General features: G+C 46.6%; 17 non-coding genes across 17 annotated transcripts; all 17 read right to left on the reverse strand.

Moving 5' to 3' along the window:
- Window positions 1-889: 889 nt before the first annotated feature.
- TRNAS-GCU (transfer RNA serine (anticodon GCU)) lies at window positions 890-962 on the reverse strand. The gene has a single exon. It is a non-coding gene; the product is annotated as a tRNA-Ser (tRNA).
- Window positions 963-1,913: 951 nt separating this feature from the next.
- Window positions 1,914-1,986, reverse strand: TRNAN-GUU (transfer RNA asparagine (anticodon GUU)). The gene has a single exon. It is a non-coding gene; the product is annotated as a tRNA-Asn (tRNA).
- Window positions 1,987-4,406: 2,420 nt separating this feature from the next.
- Window positions 4,407-4,479, reverse strand: TRNAN-GUU (transfer RNA asparagine (anticodon GUU)). Its single transcript has one exon. It is a non-coding gene; the product is annotated as a tRNA-Asn (tRNA).
- A 1,980-nt stretch (window positions 4,480-6,459) lies between these two features.
- Window positions 6,460-6,532, reverse strand: TRNAS-GCU (transfer RNA serine (anticodon GCU)). The gene has a single exon. It is a non-coding gene; the product is annotated as a tRNA-Ser (tRNA).
- Window positions 6,533-6,899: 367 nt separating this feature from the next.
- On the reverse strand, window positions 6,900-6,972 carry TRNAN-GUU (transfer RNA asparagine (anticodon GUU)). Its single transcript has one exon. It is a non-coding gene; the product is annotated as a tRNA-Asn (tRNA).
- Window positions 6,973-7,925: 953 nt separating this feature from the next.
- TRNAN-GUU (transfer RNA asparagine (anticodon GUU)) lies at window positions 7,926-7,998 on the reverse strand. Its single transcript has one exon. It is a non-coding gene; the product is annotated as a tRNA-Asn (tRNA).
- An 808-nt stretch (window positions 7,999-8,806) lies between these two features.
- On the reverse strand, window positions 8,807-8,879 carry TRNAS-GCU (transfer RNA serine (anticodon GCU)). The gene has a single exon. It is a non-coding gene; the product is annotated as a tRNA-Ser (tRNA).
- A 1,246-nt stretch (window positions 8,880-10,125) lies between these two features.
- Window positions 10,126-10,198, reverse strand: TRNAS-GCU (transfer RNA serine (anticodon GCU)). The gene has a single exon. It is a non-coding gene; the product is annotated as a tRNA-Ser (tRNA).
- Window positions 10,199-10,565: 367 nt separating this feature from the next.
- TRNAN-GUU (transfer RNA asparagine (anticodon GUU)) lies at window positions 10,566-10,638 on the reverse strand. The gene has a single exon. It is a non-coding gene; the product is annotated as a tRNA-Asn (tRNA).
- Window positions 10,639-11,299: 661 nt separating this feature from the next.
- On the reverse strand, window positions 11,300-11,372 carry TRNAN-GUU (transfer RNA asparagine (anticodon GUU)). Its single transcript has one exon. It is a non-coding gene; the product is annotated as a tRNA-Asn (tRNA).
- A 661-nt stretch (window positions 11,373-12,033) lies between these two features.
- Window positions 12,034-12,106, reverse strand: TRNAN-GUU (transfer RNA asparagine (anticodon GUU)). The gene has a single exon. It is a non-coding gene; the product is annotated as a tRNA-Asn (tRNA).
- A 661-nt stretch (window positions 12,107-12,767) lies between these two features.
- On the reverse strand, window positions 12,768-12,840 carry TRNAS-GCU (transfer RNA serine (anticodon GCU)). Its single transcript has one exon. It is a non-coding gene; the product is annotated as a tRNA-Ser (tRNA).
- A 1,394-nt stretch (window positions 12,841-14,234) lies between these two features.
- TRNAN-GUU (transfer RNA asparagine (anticodon GUU)) lies at window positions 14,235-14,307 on the reverse strand. Its single transcript has one exon. It is a non-coding gene; the product is annotated as a tRNA-Asn (tRNA).
- Window positions 14,308-14,821: 514 nt separating this feature from the next.
- On the reverse strand, window positions 14,822-14,894 carry TRNAN-GUU (transfer RNA asparagine (anticodon GUU)). The gene has a single exon. It is a non-coding gene; the product is annotated as a tRNA-Asn (tRNA).
- Window positions 14,895-16,142: 1,248 nt separating this feature from the next.
- TRNAN-GUU (transfer RNA asparagine (anticodon GUU)) lies at window positions 16,143-16,215 on the reverse strand. Its single transcript has one exon. It is a non-coding gene; the product is annotated as a tRNA-Asn (tRNA).
- A 514-nt stretch (window positions 16,216-16,729) lies between these two features.
- Window positions 16,730-16,802, reverse strand: TRNAN-GUU (transfer RNA asparagine (anticodon GUU)). The gene has a single exon. It is a non-coding gene; the product is annotated as a tRNA-Asn (tRNA).
- A 1,101-nt stretch (window positions 16,803-17,903) lies between these two features.
- On the reverse strand, window positions 17,904-17,976 carry TRNAN-GUU (transfer RNA asparagine (anticodon GUU)). The gene has a single exon. It is a non-coding gene; the product is annotated as a tRNA-Asn (tRNA).
- Between the last annotated feature and the right edge of the window lie 246 nt (window positions 17,977-18,222).

Consider the following 18,222-nt stretch of genomic DNA (forward strand, 5'->3'; position numbering starts at 1 on the left):
CACAACTCCGCTCCCGGGTTGGCTCGAACCACCAACCTATTAGTTAACAGCCGAACGCGCTAACCATTGAGCCACGGAAGCCCAAAAATTAAATGATCGTCAGGTATTGTGGAAAAACTTTGGCTTTTTACGTTACATTTGAGACTTCACAACACTGCTCCCGGGTGGGCTCGAACCACCAACCTTAAGCTTAACATCCGAACACGCTAACCATGGAGCCAAGGAAGCTCAGAAATGAAATGGTCGTCAGGTATTGTGGAAAAACTCTGACTTTTTACGTCACATTCGAGACTTCAAAACACCGCTCCCGGATGGGCTCGAACCACAAACCTTTTGAATAACAGCTGAACGCGCTAACCATTGCGCCACGGAAGCCCAAAAATTAAATGTTCGTCAGATATTTTTAAAAAACTCTGAATTTTACGTTACATCTAAGACCTCACAACACCGCTCCCGGATGGGCTCGAACCACCAACCTTTCGGTTAACAGCCGACGGCGTTAACCATTGCGCAACGGAAGTCCAAAGATTAAATGTTCGTCAGGTATTGTGGAAAAACTTTGGATTTTTACGTTACCTGTGAGATTTCACAACTCCGCTCCCGGGTGGGCTCGAACCACCAACCTATTAGTTAACAGCCGAACGCGCTAACCATTGAGCCACGGAAGCCCAAAAATTAAATGGTCGTCAGGTATTGTGGAAAAACTTTGGCTTTTTACGTTACATTTGAGACTTCACAACACTGCTCCCGGGTGGGCTCGAACCACCAACCTTAAGCTTAACATCCGAACACGCTAATTATGGAGCCAAGGAAGCTCAGAAATGAAATGGTCGTCAGGTATTGTGGAAAAACTTTGACTTTTTACGTCACATCTGAGACTTCACAACACCGCTCCCGGATGGGCTCGAACCACCAACCTTTCGGTTAGCAGCCGAACGCGCTAACCATTGCGCCACGGAAGCCCAAAAATTAAATGTTCGTCAGTTATTTTTAAAAAACTCTGAATTTTACGTTACATCAAAACCTCACAACACCGCTCCCGGATGGGCTCGAACCACCAACCTTTCGGTTAACAGCCGACGGCGTTAACCATTGCGCAACGGAAGCCCAAAGATTAAATGTTCGTCAGGTATTGTGGAAAAACTTTGGATTTTTACGTTACCTGTGAGATTTCACAACTCCGCTCCCGGGTTGGCTCGAACCACCAACCTATTAGTTAACAGCCGAACGCGCTAACCATTGAGCCACGGAAGCCCAAAAATTAAATGATCGTCAGGTATTGTGGAAAAACTTTGGCTTTTTACGTTACATTTGAGACTTCACAACACTGCTCCCGGGTGGGCTCGAACCACCAACCTTAAGCTTAACATCCGAACACGCTAACCATGGAGCCAAGGAAGCTCAGAAATGAAATGGTCGTCAGGTATTGTGGAAAAACTTTGATTTTACGTCACATCTGAGACCTCACAACACCGCTCACGGATGGGCTCGAACCACCAACCTTTCGGTTAACAGCCGAACGCGCTAACCATTGCGCCACGGAAGCCCAAAAATTAAATGTTCGTCAGTTATTTTTAAAAAACTCTGAATTTTACGTTACATCTAAGACCTCACAACACCGCTCCCAGATGGGCTCGAACCACCAACCTTTCGGTTAACAGCCGACGGCGTTAACCATTGCGCAACGGAAGCCCAAGGATTAAATGTTCGTCAGGTATTGTGGAAAAACTTTGGATATTTACGTTACATGTGAGATTTCACAACACCGCTCCCGGGTGGGCTCGAACCACCAACCTTTCGGTTAACAGCCGAACGCGCTAACCATTGCGCCAGGGAAGCTCAAAAATTAAATGGTCGTCAGGTATTGTGGAAAAACTTTGGCATTTGACATTACGTTTGAGATCTCACAACACCGCTCCCGGGTGGGCTCGAACCACCAACCTTTCGGTTAACAGCCGAACGCGCTAACCATTGCGCCACGGAAGCCCAAAAATTAAACGGTCGTCAGGTATTGTGGAAAAACTTTGGCTTTTTACGTTACATTTGGGACTTCACAACACGGCAGCCGGGTGGGCTCGAACCACCAACCTTTTGGTTAACATCCGAACGCGCTAACCTTCGAGCCAAGGAAGCTCAGAAATGAAATGGTCGTCAGGTATTGTGGAAAAACTCTGACTTTTTACGTCACATCAGAGACTTCAAAACACCGCTCCCGGATGGGCTCGAACCACAAACCTTTTGAATAAGAGCTGAACGCGCTAACCATTGCGCCACGGAAGCCCAAAAATTAAATGTTCGTCAGATATTTTTAAAAAACTCTGAATTTTACGTTACATCTAAGACCTCACAACACCGCTCCCGGATGGGCTCGAACCACCAACCTTTCGGTTAACAGCCGACGGCGTTAACCATTGCGCAACGGAAGCCCTAAGATTAAATGTTCGTCAGGTATTGTGGCAAAACTTTGGATTTTTACGTTACCTGTGAGATTTCACAACTCCGCTCCCGGGTTGGCTCGAACCACCAACCTATTAGTTAACAGCCGAACGCGCTAACCATTGAGCCACGGAAGCCCAAAAATTAAATGGTCGTCAGGTATTGTGGAAAAACTTTGGCTTTTTACGTTACATTTGAGACTTCACAACACTGCTCCCGGGTGGGCTCGAACCACCAACCTTAAGCTTAACATCCGAACACGCTAACCATGGAGCCAAGGAAGCTCAGAAATGAAATGGTCGTCAGGTATTGTGGAAAAACTTTGATTTTACGTCACATCTGAGACCTCACAACACCGCTCACGGATGGGCTCGAACCACCAACCTTTCGGTTAACAGCCGAACGCGCTAACCATTGCGCCACGGAAGCCCAAAAATTAAATGTTCGTCAGTTATTTTTAAAAAACTCTGAATTTTACGTTACATCTAAGACCTCACAACACCGCTCCCAGATGGGCTCGAACCACCAACCTTTCGGTTAACAGCCGACGGCGTTAACCATTGCGCAACGGAAGCCCAAAGATTAAATGTTCGTCAGGTATTGTGGAAAAACTTTGGATTTTTACGTTACATGTGAAAATTCACAACACCGCTCCCGGGTGGGCTCGAACCACCAACCTTTCGTTTAACAGCCGAACGCGCTAACCATTGCGCCACGGAAGCTCAAAAATTAAATGGTCGTCAGGTATTGTGGAAAAACTTTGGCATTTGACATTACGTTTGAGATCTCACAACACCGCTCCCGGGTGGGCTCGAACCACCAACCTTACGGTTAACAGCCGAACGCGCTAACCATTGCGCCACGGAAGCTCAAAAATTAAACGGTCGTCAGGTATTGTGGAAAAACTTTGGCTTTTTACGTTACATTTGAGACTTCACAACACGGCAGCCGGGTGGGCTCGAACCACCAACCTTTTGGTTAACATCCGAACGCGCTAACCTTCGAGCCAAGGAAGCTCAGAAATGAAATGGTCGTCAGGTATTGTGGAAAAACTCTGACTTTTTACGTCACATCAGAGACTTCAAAACACCGCTTCCGGATGGGCTCGAACCACAAACCTTTTGAATAACAGCTGAACGCGCTAACCATTTCGCCACGGAAGCCCAAAAATTAAATGTTCGTCAGATATTTTTAAAAAACTCTGAATTTTACGTTACATCTAAGACCTCACAACACCGCTCTCGGATGGGCTCGAACCACCAACCTTTCGGTTAACAGCCGACGGCGTTAACCATTGCGCAACGGAAGCCCAAAGATTAAATGTTCGTCAGGTATTGTGGAAAAACTTTGTATTTTTACGTTACCTGTGAGATTTCACAACTCCGCTCCCGGGTGGGCTCGAACCACCAACCTATTAGTTAACAGCCGAACGCGCTAACCATTGAGCCACGGAAGCCCAAAAATTAAATGGTCGTCAGGTATTGTGGAAAAACTTTGGCTTTTTACGTTACATTTGAGACTTCACAACAATGCTCCCGGGTGGGCTCGAACCACCAACCTTAAGCTTAACATCCGAACACGCTAACCATGGAGCCAAGGAAGCTCAGAAATGAAATGGTCGTCAGGTATTGTGGAAAAACTCTGACTTTTTACGTCACATCAGAGACTTCAAAACACCGCTCCCGGATGGGCTCGAACCACAAACATTTTGAATAACAGCTGAACGCGCTAACCATTGCGCCACGGAAGCCCAAAAATTAAATGTTCGTCAGATATTTTTAAAAAACTCTGAATTTTACGTTACATCTAAGACCTCACAACACCGCTCCCGGATGGGCTCGAACCACCAACCTTTCGGTTAACAGCCGACGGCGTTAACCATTGCGCAACGGAAGTCCAAAGATTAAATGTTCGTCAGGTATTGTGGAAAAAATTTGGATTTTTACGTTACATGTGAGATTTCACAACACCGCTCCCGGGTGGGCTCGAACCACCAACCTTTCGGTTAACAGCCGAACGCGCTAACCATTGCGCCACGGAAGCTCAAAAATTAAACGGTCGTCAGGTATTGTGGAAAAACTTTGGCTTTTTACGTTACATTTGAGACTTCACAACACTGCTCCCGGGTGGGCTCGAACCACCAACCTTAAGCTTAACATCCGAACACGCTAACCATGGAGCCAAGGAAGATCAGAAATGAAATGGTCGTCAGGTATTGTGGAAAAACTTTGACTTTTTACGTCACATCTGAGACTTCACAACACCGCTCCCGGATGGGCTCGAACCACCAACCTTTCGGTTAACAGCCGAACGCGCTAACCATTGCGCCACGGAAGCCCAAAAATTAAATGTTCGTCAGTTATTTTTAAAAAACTCTGAATTTTACGTTACATCTAAGACCTCACAACACCGCTCCCGGATGGGCTCGAACCACCAACCTTTCGGTTAACAGCCGACCGCGCTAACCATTGAGCCACGGAAGCCCAAAGATTAAATGTTCGTCAGGTATTTTTAAAAAACTCTGAATTTTACGTTACATCTAAGACCTCACAACACCGCTCCCGGATGGGCTCGAACCACCAACCTTTCGGTTAACAGCCGACGGCGTTAACCATTGCGCAACGGAAGCCCAAAGATTAAATGTTCGTCAGGTATTGTGGAAAAACTTTGGATTTTTACGTTACCTGTGAGATTTCACAACTCCGCTCCCGGGTGGGCTCGAACCACCAACCTATTAGTTAACAGCCGAACGCGCTAACCATTGAGCCACGGAAGCCCAAAAATTAAATGGTCGTCAGGTATTGTGGAGAAACTTTGGCTTTTTACGTTACATTTGAGACTTCACAACACTGCTCCCGGGTGGGCTCGAACCACCAACCTTAAGCTTAACATCCGAACACGCTAACCATGGAGCCAAGGAAGCCCAAAAATTAAATGTTCGTCAGTTATTTTTAAAAAACTCTGAATTTTACGTTACATCTAAGACCTCACAACACGGTCCCGGGTGGGCTCGAACCACCAACCTTTCGGTTAACAGCCGAACGCGCTAACCATTGCGCCACGGAAGCTCAAAAATTAAATGGTCGTCAGGTATTGTGGAAAAACTTTGGCATTTGACATTACGTTTGAGATCTCACAACACCGCTCCCGGGTGGGCTGGAACCACCAACCTTTCGGTTAACAGCCGAACGCGCTAACCATTGCGCCACGGAAGCTCAAAAATTAAACGGTCGTCAGGTATTGTGGAAAAACTTTGGCTTTTTACGTTACATTTGAGACTTCACAACACGGCAGCCGGGTGGGCTCGAAACACCAACCTTTTGGTTAACATCCGAACGCGCTAACCTTCGAGCCAAGGAAGCTCAGAAATGAAATGGTCGTCAGGTATTGTGGAAAAACTCTGACTTTTTACGTCACATCAGAGACTTCAAAACACCGCTCCCGGATGGGCTCGAACCACAAACATTTTGAATAACAGCTGAACGCGCTAACCATTGCGCCACGGAAGCCCAAAAATTAAATGTTCGTCAGATATTTTTAAAAAACTCTGAATTTTACGTTACATCTAAGACCTCACAACACCGCTCCCGGATGGGCTCGAACCACCAACCTTTCGGTTAACAGCCGACGGCGTTAACCATTGCGCAACGGAAGTCCAAAGATTAAATGTTCGTCAGGTATTGTGGAAAAACTTTGGATTTTTACGTTACCTGTGAGATTTCACAACTCCGCTCCCGGGTGGGCTCGAACCACCAACCTATTAGTTAACAGCCGAACGCGCTAACCATTGAGCCACGGAAGCCCAAAAATTAAATGGTCGTCAGGTATTGTGGAAAAACTTTGGCTTTTTACGTTACATTTGAGACTTCACAACACTGCTCCCGGGTGGGCTCGAACCACCAACCTTAAGCTTAACATCCGAACACGCTAACCATGGAGCCAAGGAAGCTCAGAAATGAAATGGTCGTCAGGTATTGTGGAAAAACTTTGACTTTTTACGTCACATCTGAGACTTCACAACACCGCTCCCGGATGGGCTCGAACCACCAAACTTTCGGTTAGCAGCCGAACGCGCTAACCATTGCGCCACGGAAGCCCAAAAATTAAATGTTCGTCAGTTATTTTTAAAAAACTCTGAATTTTACGTTACATCTAAGACCTCACAACACCGCTCCCGGATGGGCTCGAACCACCAACCTTTCGGTTAACAGCCGACGGCGTTAACCATTGCGCAACGGAAGCCCAAAGATTAAATGTTCGTCAGGTATTGTGGAAAAACTTTGGATTTTTACGTTACATGTGAGATTTCACAACACCGCTCCCGGGTGGGCTCGAACCACCAACCTTTCGGTTAACAGCCGAACGCGCTAACCATTGCGCCAGGGAAGCTCAAAAATTAAATGGTCGTCAGGTATTGTGGAAAAACTTTGGCATTTGACATTACGTTTGAGATCTCACAACACCGCTCCCGGGTGGGCTCGAACCACCAACCTTTCGGTTAACAGCCGAACGCGCTAACCATTGCGCCACGGAAGCCCAAAAATTAAACGGTCGTCAGGTATTGTGGAAAAACTTTGGCTTTTTACGTTACATTTGAGACTTCACAACACGGCAGCCGGGTGGGCTCGAACCACCAACCTTTTGGTTAACATCCAAACGCGCTAACCTTCGAGCCAAGGAAGCTCAGAAATGAAATGGTCGTCAGGTATTGTGGAAAAACTCTGACTTTTTACGTCATATCAGAGACTTCAAAACACCGCTCCCGGATGGGCTCGAACCACAAACCTTTTGAATAAGAGCTGAACGCGCTAACCATTGCGCCACGGAAGCCCAAAAATTAAATGTTCGTCAGATATTTTTAAAAAACTCTGAATTTTACGTTACATCTAAGACCTCACAACACCGCTCCCGGATGGGCTCGAACCACCAACCTTTCGGTTAACAGCCGACGGCGTTAACCATTGCGCAACGGAAGCCCTAAGATTAAATGTTCGTCAGGTATTGTGGAAAAACTTTGGATTTTTACGTTACGTGTGAGATTTCACAACTCCGCTCCCGGGTTGGCTCGAACCACCAACCTATTAGTTAACAGCCGAACGCGCTAACCATTGAGCCACGGAAGCCCAAGAATTAAATGGTCGTCAGGTATTGTGGAAAAACTTTGGCTTTTTACGTTACATTTGAGAATTCACAACACTGCTCCCGGGTGGGCTCGAACCGCCAACCTTAAGCTTAACATCCGAACACGCTAACCATGGAGCCAAGGAAGCCCAAAAATTAAATGTTCGTCAGTTATTTTTAAAAAACTCTGAATTTTACGTTACATCTAAGACCTCACAACACGGTCCCGGGTGGGCTCGAACCACCAACCTTTCGGTTAACAGCCGAACGCGCTAACCATTGCGCCACGGAAGCTCAAAAATTAAATGGTCGTCAGGTATTGTGGAAAAACTTTGGCATTTGACATTACGTTTGAGATCTCACAACACCGCTCCCGGGTGGGCTCGAACCACCAACCTTTCGGTTAACAGCCGAACGCGCTAACCATTGCGCCACGGAAGCTCAAAAATTAAACGGTCGTCAGGTATTGTGGAAAAACTTTGGCTTTTTACGTTACATTTGAGACTTCACAACACGGCAGCCGGGTGGGCTCGAAACACCAACCTTTTGGTTAACATCCGAACGCGCTAACCTTCGAGCCAAGGAAGCTCAGAAATGAAATGGTCGTCAGGTATTGTGGAAAAACTCTGACTTTTTACGTCACATCAGAGACTTCAAAACACCGCTCCCGGATGGGCTCGAACCACAAACATTTTGAATAACAGCTGAACGCGCTAACCATTGCGCCACGGAAGCCCAAAAATTAAATGTTCGTCAGATATTTTTAAAAAACTCTGAATTTTACGTTACATCTAAGACCTCACAACACCGCTCCCGGATGGGCTCGAACCACCAACCTTTCGGTTAACAGCCGACGGCGTTAACCATTGCGCAACGGAAGTCCAAAGATTAAATGTTCGTCAGGTATTGTGGAAAAACTTTGGATTTTTACGTTACCTGTGAGATTTCACAACTCCGCTCCCGGGTGGGCTCGAACCACCAACCTATTAGTTAACAGCCGAACGCGCTAACCATTGAGCCACGGAAGCACAAAAATTAAATGGTCGTCAGGTATTGTGGAAAAACTTTGGCTTTTTACGTTACATTTGAGACTTCACAACACTGCTCCCGGGTGGGCTCGAACCACCAACCTTAAGCTTAACATCCGAACACGCTAACCATGGAGCCAAGGAAGCTCAGAAATGAAATGGTCGTCAGGTATTGTGGAAAAACTTTGACTTTTTACGTCACATCTGAGACTTCACAACACCGCTCCCGGATGGGCTCGAACCACCAAACTTTCGGTTAGCAGCCGAACGCGCTAACCATTGCGCCACGGAAGCCCAAAAATTAAATGTTCGTCAGTTATTTTTAAAAAACTCTGAATTTTACGTTACATATAAGACCTCACAACACCGCTCCCGGATGGGCTCGAACCACCAACCTTAAGCTTAACATCCGAACACGCTAACCATGGAGCCAAGGAAGCCCAAAAATTAAATGTTCGTCAGTTATTTTTAAAAAACTCTGAATTTTACGTTACATCTAAGACCTCACAACACGGTCCCGGGTGGGCTCGAACCACCAACCTTTCGGTTAACAGCCGAACGCGCTAACCATTGCGCCACGGAAGCTCAAAAATTAAATGGTCGTCAGGTATTGTGGAAAAACTTTGGCATTTGACATTACGTTTGAGATCTCACAACACCGCTCCCGGGTGGGCTGGAACCACCAACCTTTCGGTTAACAGCCGAACGCGCTAACCATTGCGCCACGGAAGCTCAAAAATTAAACGGTCGTCAGGTATTGTGGAAAAACTTTGGCTTTTTACGTTACATTTGAGACTTCACAACACGGCAGCCGGGTGGGCTCGAAACACCAACCTTTTGGTTAACATCCGAACGCGCTAACCTTCGAGCCAAGGAAGCTCAGAAATGAAATGGTCGTCAGGTATTGTGGAAAAACTCTGACTTTTTACGTCACATCAGAGACTTCAAAACACCGCTCCCGGATGGGCTCGAACCACAAACATTTTGAATAACAGCTGAACGCGCTAACCATTGCGCCACGGAAGCCCAAAAATTAAATGTTCGTCAGATATTTTTAAAAAACTCTGAATTTTACGTTACATCTAAGACCTCACAACACCGCTCCCGGATGGGCACGAACCACCAACCTTTCGGTTAACAGCCGACGGCGTTAACCATTGCGCAACGGAAGTCCAAAGATTAAATGTTCGTCAGGTATTGTGGAAAAACTTTGGATTTTTACGTTACCTGTGAGATTTCACAACTCCGCTCCCGGGTGGGCTCGAACCACCAACCTATTAGTTAACAGCCGAACGCGCTAACCATTGAGCCACGGAAGCCCAAAAATTAAATGGTCGTCAGGTATTGTGGAAAAACTTTGGCTTTTTACGTTACATTTGAGACTTCACAACACTGCTCCCGGGTGGGCTCGAACCACCAACCTTAAGCTTAACATCCGAACACGCTAACCATGGAGCCAAGGAAGCTCAGAAATGAAATGGTCGTCAGGTATTGTGGAAAAACTTTGACTTTTTACGTCACATCTGAGACTTCACAACACCGCTCCCGGATGGGCTCGAACCACCAAACTTTCGGTTAGCAGCCGAACGCGCTAACCATTGCGCCACGGAAGCCCAAAAATTAAATGTTCGTCAGTTATTTTTAAAAAACTCTGAATTTTACGTTACATCTAAGACCTCACAACACCGCTCCCGGATGGGCTCGAACCACCAACCTTTCGGTTAACAGCCGACGGCGTTAACCATTGCGCAACGGAAGCCCAAAGAGTAAATGTTCGTCAGGTATTGTGGAAAAACTTTGGATTTTTACGTTACATGTGAGATTTCACAACACCGCTCCCGGGTGGGCTCGAACCACCAACCTTTCGGTTAACAGCCGAACGCGCTAACCATTGCGCCAGGGAAGCTCAAAAATTAAATGGTCGTCAGGTATTGTGGAAAAACTTTGGCATTTGACATTACGTTTGAGATCTCACAACACCGCTCCCGGGTGGGCTCGAACCACCAACCTTTCGGTTAACAGCCGAACGCGCTAACCATTGCGCCACGGAAGCCCAAAAATTAAACGGTCGTCAGGTATTGTGGAAAAACTTTGGCTTTTTACGTTACATTTGAGACTTCACAACACGGCAGCCGGGTGGGCTCGAACCACCAACCTTTTGGTTAACATCCGAACGCGCTAACCTTCGAGCCAAGGAAGCTCAGAAATGAAATGGTCGTCAGGTATTGTGGAAAAACTCTGGCTTTTTACGTCATATCAGAGACTTCAAAACACCGCTCCCGGATGGGCTCGAACCACAAACCTTTTGAATAAGAGCTGAACGCGCTAACCATTGCGCCACGGAAGCCCAAAAATTAAATGTTCGTCAGATATTTTTAAAAAACTCTGAATTTTACGTTACATCTAAGACCTCACAACACCGCTCCCGGATGGGCTCGAACCACCAACCTTTCGGTTAACAGCCGACGGCGTTAACCATTGCGCAACGGAAGCCCAAGGATTAAATGTTCGTCAGGTATTGTGGAAAAACTTTGGATATTTACGTTACATGTGAGATTTCACAACACCGCTCCCGGGTGGGCTCGAACCACCAACCTTTCGGTTAACAGCCGAACGCGCTAACCATTGCGCCAGGGAAGCTCAAAAATTAAATGGTCGTCAGGTATTGTGGAAAAACTTTGGCATTTGACATTACGTTTGAGATCTCACAACACCGCTCCCGGGTGGGCTCGAACCACCAACCTTTCGGTTAACAGCCGAACGCGCTAACCATTGCGCCACGGAAGCCCAAAAATTAAACGGTCGTCAGGTATTGTGGAAAAACTTTGGCTTTTTACGTTACATTTGAGACTTCACAACACGGCAGCCGGGTGGGCTCGAACCACCAACCTTTTGGTTAACATCCGAACGCGCTAACCTTCGAGCCAAGGAAGCTCAGAAATGAAATGGTCGTCAGGTATTGTGGAAAAACTCTGGCTTTTTACGTCATATCAGAGACTTCAAAACACCGCTCCCGGATGGGCTCGAACCACAAACCTTTTGAATAAGAGCTGAACGCGCTAACCATTGCGCCACGGAAGCCCAAAAATTAAATGTTCGTCAGATATTTTTAAAAAACTCTGAATTTTACGTTACATCTAAGACCTCACAACACCGCTCCCGGATGGGCTCGAACCACCAACCTTTCGGTTAACAGCCGACGGCGTTAACCATTGCGCAACGGAAGCCCAAGGATTAAATGTTCGTCAGGTATTGTGGAAAAACTTTGGATATTTACGTTACATGTGAGATTTCACAACACCGCTCCCGGGTGGGCTCGAACCACCAACCTTTCGGTTAACAGCCGAACGCGCTAACCATTGCGCCAGGGAAGCTCAAAAATTAAATGGTCGTCAGGTATTGTGGAAAAACTTTGGCATTTGACATTACGTTTGAGATCTCACAACACCGCTCCCGGGTGGGCTCGAACCACCAACCTTTCGGTTAACAGCCGAACGCGCTAACCATTGCGCCACGGAAGCCCAAAAATTAAACGGTCGTCAGGTATTGTGGAAAAACTTTGGCTTTTTACGTTACATTTGAGATTTCACAACACGGCAGCCGGGTGGGCTCGAACCACCAACCTTTTGGTTAACATCCGAACGCGCTAACCTTCGAGCCAAGGAAGCTCAGAAATGAAATGGTCGTCAGGTATTGTGGAAAAACTCTGACTTTTTACGTCACATCAGAGACTTCAAAACACCGCTCCCGGATGGGCTCGAACCACAAACCTTTTGAATAAGAGCTGAACGCGCTAACCATTGCGCCACGGAAGCCCAAAAATTAAATGTTCGTCAGATATTTTTAAAAAACTCTGAATTTTACGTTACATCTAAGACCTCACAACACCGCTCCCGGATGGGCTCGAACCACCAACCTTTCGGTTAACAGCCGACGGCGTTAACCATTGCGCAACGGAAGCCCTAAGATTAAATGTTCGTCAGGTATTGTGGAAAAACTTTGGATTTTTACGTTACCTGTGAGATTTCACAACTCCGCTCCCGGGTTGGCTCGAACCACCAACCTATTAGTTAACAGCCGAACGCGCTAACCATTGAGCCACGGAAGCTCAGAAATGAAATGGTCGTCAGGTATTGTGGAAAAACTTTGACTTTTTACGTCACATCTGAGACTTCACAACACCGCTCCCGGATGGGCTCGAACCACCAAACTTTCGGTTAGCAGCCGAACGCGCTAACCATTGCGCCACGGAAGCCCAAAAATTAAATGTTCGTCAGTTATTTTTAAAAAACTCTGAATTTTACGTTACATCTAAGACCTCACAACACCGCTCCCGGATGGGCTCGAACCACCAACCTTTCGGTTAACAGCCGACGGCGTTAACCATTGCGCAACGGAAGCCCAAAGATTAAATGTTCGTCAGGTATTGTGGAAAAACTTTGGATTTTTACGTTACATGTGAAAATTCACAACACCGCTCCCGGGTGGGCTCGAACCACCAACCTTTCGTTTAACAGCCGAACGCGCTAACCATTGCGCCACGGAAGCTCAAAAATTAAATGGTCGTCAGGTATTGTGGAAAAACTTTGGCATTTGACATTACGTTTGAGATCTCACAACACGGCAGCCGGGTGGGCTCGAACCACCAACCTTTTGGTTAACATCCGAACGCGCTAACCTTCGAGCCAAGGAAGCTCAGAAATGAAATGGTCGTCAGGTATTTTGGAAAAACTCTGACTTTTTACGTCACATCAGAGACTTCAAAACACCGCTCCCGGATGGGCTCGAACCACAAACCTTTTGAATAACAGCTGAACGCGCTAACCATTGCGCCACGGAAGCCCAAAAATTAAATGTTCGTCAGATATTTTTAAAAAACTCTGAATTTTACGTTACATCTAAGACCTCACAACACCGCTCTCGGATGGGCTCGAACCACCAACCTTTCGGTTAACAGCCGACGGCGTTAACCATTGCGCAACGGAAGCCCAAAGATTAAATGTTCGTCAGGTATTGTGGAAAAACTTTGTATTTTTACGTTACCTGTGAGATTTCACAACTCCGCTCCCGGGTGGGCTCGAACCACCAACCTATTAGTTAACAGCCGAACGCGCTAACCATTGAGCCACGGAAGCCCAAAAACTAAATGGTCGTCAGGTATTGTGGAAAAACTTTGGCTTTTTACGTTACATTTGAGACTTCACAACACTGCTCCCGGGTGGGCTCGAACCACCAACCTTAAGCTTAAAATCCGAACACGCTAACCATGGAGCCAAGGAAGCTCAGAAATGAAATGGTCGTCAGGTATTGTGGAAAAACTTTGGCTTTTTACGTTACATTTGAGACTTCACAACACTGCTCCCGGGTGGGCTCGAACCACCAACCTTAAGCTTAACATCCGAACACGCTAACCATGGAGCCAAGGAAGCTCAGAAATGAAATGGTCGTCAGGTATTGTGGAAAAACTCTGAATTTTACGTTACATCTAAGACCTCACAACACCGCTCCCGGATGGGCTCGAACCACCAATCTTTCGGTTAACAGCCGACGGCGTTAACCATTGCGCAACGGAAGCCCAAAGATTAAATGTTCGTCAGGTATTGTGGAAAAACTTTGGATTTTTACGTTACATGTGAGATATCACAACACCGCTCCCGGGTGGGCTCGAACCACCAACCTTTCGGTTAACAGCCGAACGCGCTAACCATTGCGCCACGGAAGCTCAAAAATTAAACGGTCGTCAGGTATTGTGGAAAAACTTTGGCTTTTTACGTTACATTTGAGACTTCACAACACTGCTCCCGGGTGGGCTCGAACCACCAACCTTAAGCTTAACATCCGAACACGCTAACCATGGAGCCAAGGAAGATCAGAAATGAAATGGTCGTCAGGTATTGTGGAAAAACTTTGACTTTTTACGTCACATCTGAGACTTCACAACACCGCTCCCGGATGGGCTCGAACCACCAACCTTTCGGTTAACAGCCGAACGCGCTAACCATTGCGCCACGGAAGCCCAAAAATTAAATGTTCGTCAGTTATTTTTAAAAAACTCTGAATTTTACGTTACATCTAAGACCTCACAACACCGCTCCCGGATGGGCTCGAACCACCAACCTTTCGGTTAACAGCCGACGGCGTTAACCATTGCGCAACGGAAGCCCAAAGATTAAATGTTCGTCAGGTAATGTGGAAAAACTTTGGATTTTTACGTTACATGTGAGATTTCACAACACCGCTCCCGGGTGGGCTCGAACCACCAACCTTTCGGTTAACAGCCGAACGCGCTAACCATTGCGCCACGGAAGCTCAAAAATTAAATGGTCGTCAGGTATTGTGCAAAAACTTTGGCATTTGACATTACGTTTGAGATCTCACAACACCGCTCCCGGGTGGGCTCGAACCACCAACCTTTCTGTTAACAGCCGAACGCGCTAACCATTGCGCCACGGAAGCTCAAAAATTAAACGGTCGTCAGGTATTGTGGAAAAACTTTGGCTTTTTACGTTACATTTGAGACTTCACAACACGGCAGCCGGGTGGGCTCGAACCACCAACCTTTTGGTTAACATCCGAACGCGCTAACCTTCGAGCCAAGGAAGCTCAGAAATGAAATGGTCGTCAGGTATTGTGGAAAAACTCTGACTTTTTACGTCATATCAGAGACTTCAAAACACCGCTCCCGGATGGGCTCGAACCACAAACCTTTTGAATAAGAGCTGAACGCGCTAACCATTGCGCCACGGAAGCCCAAAAATTAAATGTTCGTCAGATATTTTTAAAAAACTCTGAATTTTACGTTACATCTAAGACCTCACAACACCGCTCTCGGATGGGCTCGAACCACCAACCTTTCGGTTAACAGCCGACGGCGTTAACCATTGCGCAACGGAAGCCCAAAGATTAAATGTTCGTCAGGTATTGTGGAAAAACTTTGTATTTTTACGTTACCTGTGAGATTTCACAACTCCGCTCCCGGGTGGGCTCGAACCACCAACCTATTAGTTAACAGCCGAACGCGCTAACCATTGAGCCACGGAAGCCCAAAAACTAAATGGTCGTCAGGTATTGTGGAAAAACTTTGGCTTTTTACGTTACATTTGAGACTTCACAACACTGCTCCCGGGTGGGCTCGAACCACCAACCTTAAGCTTAAAATCCGAACACGCTAACCATGGAGCCAAGGAAGCTCAGAAATGAAATGGTCGTCAGGTATTGTGGAAAAACTTTGGCTTTTTACGTTACATTTGAGACTTCACAACACTGCTCCCGGGTGGGCTCGAACCACCAACCTTAAGCTTAACATCCGAACACGCTAACCATGGAGCCAAGGAAGCTCAGAAATGAAATGGTCGTCAGGTATTGTGGAAAAACTCTGAATTTTACGTTACATCTAAGACCTCACAACACCGCTCCCGGATGGGCTCGAACCACCAATCTTTCGGTTAACAGCCGACGGCGTTAACCATTGCGCAACGGAAGCCCAAAGATTAAATGTTCGTCAGGTATTGTGGAAAAACTTTGGATTTTTACGTTACATGTGAGATATCACAACACCGCTCCCGGGTGGGCTCGAACCACCAACCTTTCGGTTAACAGCCGAACGCGCTAACCATTGCGCCACGGAAGCTCAAAAATTAAACGGTCGTCAGGTATTGTGGAAAAACTTTGGCTTTTTACGTTACATTTGAGACTTCACAACACTGCTCCCGGGTGGGCTCGAACCACCAACCTTAAGCTTAACATCCGAACACGCTAACCATGGAGCCAAGGAAGATCAGAAATGAAATGGTCGTCAGGTATTGTGGAAAAACTTTGACTTTTTACGTCACATCTGAGACTTCACAACACCGCTCCCGGATGGGCTCGAACCACCAACCTTTCGGTTAACAGCCGAACGCGCTAACCATTGCGCCACGGAAGCCCAAAAATTAAATGTTCGTCAGTTATTTTTAAAAAACTCTGAATTTTACGTTACATCTAAGACCTCACAACACCGCTCCCGGATGGGCTCGAACCACCAACCTTTCGGTTAACAGCCGACGGCGTTAACCATTGCGCAACGGAAGCCCAAAGATTAAATGTTCGTCAGGTAATGTGGAAAAACTTTGGATTTTTACGTTACATGTGAGATTTCACAACACCGCTCCCGGGTGGGCTCGAACCACCAACCTTTCGGTTAACAGCCGAACGCGCTAACCATTGCGCCACGGAAGCTCAAAAATTAAATGGTCGTCAGGTATTGTGCAAAAACTTTGGCATTTGACATTACGTTTGAGATCTCACAACACCGCTCCCGGGTGGGCTCGAACCACCAACCTTTCTGTTAACAGCCGAACGCGCTAACCATTGCGCCACGGAAGCTCAAAAATTAAACGGTCGTCAGGTATTGTGGAAAAACTTTGGCTTTTTACGTTACATTTGAGACTTCACAACACGGCAGCCGGGTGGGCTCGAACCACCAACCTTTTGGTTAACATCCGAACGCGCTAACCTTCGAGCCAAGGAAGCTCAGAAATGAAATGGTCGTCAGGTATTGTGGAAAAACTCTGACTTTTTACGTCATATCAGAGACTTCAAAACACCGCTCCCGGATGGGCTCGAACCACAAACCTTTTGAATAAGAGCTGAACGCGCTAACCATTGCGCCACGGAAGCCCAAAAATTAAATGTTCGTCAGATATTTTTAAAAAACTCTGAATTTTACGTTACATCTAAGACATCACAACACCGCTCCCGGATGGGCTCGAACCACCAACCTTTCGGTTAACAGCCGACGGCGTTAACCATTGCGCAACGGAAGCCCTAAGATTAAATGTTCGTCAGGTATTGTGGAAAAACTTTGGATTTTTACGTTACCTGTGAGATTTCACAACTCCGCTCCCGGGTTGGCTCGAACCACCAACCTATTAGTTAACAGCCGAACGCGCTAAGCATTGAGCCACGGAAGCCCAAAAATGAAATGGTCGTCAGGTATTGTGGAAAAACTTTGGCTTTTTACGTGACATTTGAGACTTCACAACACTGCTCCCGGGTGGGCTCGAACCACCAACCTTAAACTTAACATCCGAACACGCTAACCATGGAGCCAAGGAAGCTCAGAAATGAAATGGTCGTCAGGTATTGTGGAAAAACTCTGAATTTTACGTTACATCTAAGACCTCACAACACCGCTCCCGGATGGGCTCGAACCACCAATCTTTCGGTTAACAGCCGACGGCGTTAACCATTGCGCAACGGAAGCCCAAAGATTAAATGTTCGTCAGGTATTGTGGAAAAACTTTGGATTTTTACGTTACATGTGAGATTTCACAACACCGCTCCCGGGTGGGCTCGAACCACCAACCTTTCGGTTAACAGCCGAACGCGCTAACCATTGCGCCACGGAAGCTCAAAAATTAAATGGTCGTCAGGTATTGTGGAAAAACTTTGGCTTTTTACGTTACATTTGAGACTTCACAACACTGCTCCCGGGTGGGCTCGAACCACCAACCTTAAGCTTAACATCCGAACACGCTAACCATGGAGCCAAGGAAGCTCAGAAATGAAATGGTCGTCAGGTATTGTGGAAAAACTTTGATTTTACGTCACATCTGAGACCTCACAACACCGCTCACGGATGGGCTCGAACCACCAA

The sequence above is a fragment of the Phalangium opilio genome, unplaced genomic scaffold, assembly GCF_054372755.1.
Source record: "Phalangium opilio isolate 3A_F unplaced genomic scaffold, DU_Popi_V2 ptg000352l_1, whole genome shotgun sequence".
In the NCBI taxonomy this organism is placed as follows: Eukaryota; Metazoa; Arthropoda; class Arachnida; order Opiliones; family Phalangiidae; genus Phalangium; species Phalangium opilio.